This window comes from Jaculus jaculus, chromosome 3 (assembly GCF_020740685.1).
Source record: "Jaculus jaculus isolate mJacJac1 chromosome 3, mJacJac1.mat.Y.cur, whole genome shotgun sequence".
NCBI classification, from domain to species: domain Eukaryota; kingdom Metazoa; phylum Chordata; class Mammalia; order Rodentia; family Dipodidae; genus Jaculus; species Jaculus jaculus.
The window spans coordinates 130,140,497-130,142,176 of NC_059104.1; the positions used below are offsets into that span (position 1 = coordinate 130,140,497).

A 1,680-nucleotide genomic window follows, 5' to 3' on the forward strand; every position below is an offset into this window, starting at 1 on the left:
ATATTCTGAATAGGACATATGAAAATCTACTTTCTTAAATAATGCCACATCCAGAAGCCATAGATTGTTACTAGAAAATTTTCTGTGCCTTTGATAGTATACCTTCCAGTGAGTTGTTGGCCTGGAAGGTCCCTGTTACCTCCAAAATATTATAGGCTATTGCCAATGCCCTTGGTTCCCTATGAGAAAGAGATGGTAAGACCCTAATGCTAAAGACTTCACATCATTATACATAACACATGCAAATAAAAAAAACTTAAAAATCCATCAAATTTCATACTACTATGAAATTTCATAATCTCAAATGGAAGAAAAATAAATGTATCATAAACATCTCAATAAGTTCCACAAGCTCAGAAATAAAACAATACCTGATCTTTGCACTTCTATTAACACTGTACTCAAGATTGTCATCAGGGCAATTACTGGGAAACATAAATATTAGGCATCTCAGGCAAATACTTAGGTAAATTGTAGGAATAACTAACTATATTATTAGACCATGGCTTTAGAAACCAAAGTCATTGATTCTTATCACCAATAATCCATCATAAGGGTGGCCCCTAACTTACAGCAATCCTCCTACCTCTGCCTCCTGTGCACTGGAATTAAAGGTGTGTACCATGTCTAGCCCACCTAGCAATTTTTAATAACCTTTATGTTACTGAAATAATGTTCATTAATATCTATCAAATTTCACTAACATCCCACATATGATAGGAACTGGAGAATTAATCAAAAAGAATTTAAACAAAAAGAAAATTTCAATAGTCTTAAAATATATAACAGAGGGAAGGCACAGCCTATACTCACCACATTCCACAATATATGTTCCTCAAAGGAGTTTCTTTCCCTCTGAATATCACTTAGAACCCTAGAACTCTGTGGTTTTCATTTTTGCAAGAATGGTAGATTCATTTTTACATTTCCATATCACCAGGTGCCTATGCCTTTTATGATCCAAGAATGTCTCCCTTTAGCTTTCAACAAGCTAACAATGCAAAAACAATTACCTCATAATTTCTTTGAAATAAAAAAAAAACTGGTTGAGGAATTGGCAAAGTGCAGTACTACACCTGTAAGTTATAAATATTTAGTTTTCACATTGAGTCATGATTTTCTTTTTTTTGTAAAAGGGATTTTTTTTTAATTGAGACTGAGTCTTGGTATATGGCCCAAACCTGGACTGGAACTTGCAATCCTCTTGCCTCAGCCTCCCAGGTGCTGAGGTAACAGGCATGTATCACGATGTTAAGCTAAACAAACATTTTCTATTGAGAATAAGCAATTTAGTATGGTGAGGCACATTGACTGGACTTCAGAGTATCACTTTAAGCTCCACTTTTGAAATCATTATGGTCAGACAAGTTCCTGTGTCATCATGAACCTAGTCAAGGCCTCTGAAATCTACTCATATTTTTTTCCTCACAAAGTTACATTACCTGGAATGGTTTATGTTTTTGTCTTAAAAGCAACTATTAAAATTTATAGCCTTATTGCACTACTAGTGGTTAGGATCTATACTGATGATGTCTTAAAATACATTCAAATTTTCTTTCTTTAACCAAAATTAATAAAACAGAATCACATGAGACTGAAAAAAAATCTAAACATACAAATATTCTTTTTGTAATTAAATATCATTATTTGGCTACAAAAACAATAGTATGCCTCTCACAG

At 33.3% G+C, this 1,680-nt stretch overlaps 1 non-coding gene across 1 annotated transcript; it reads right to left on the minus strand.

Annotated features, from left to right (window-relative positions):
• Positions 1–1,314: 1,314 nt before the first annotated feature.
• LOC123459988 lies at positions 1,315–1,388 on the minus strand. Its single transcript, XR_006636712.1, has one exon. It is a non-coding gene; the product is annotated as a small nucleolar RNA SNORD107 (small nucleolar RNA).
• Between the last annotated feature and the right edge of the window lie 292 nt (positions 1,389–1,680).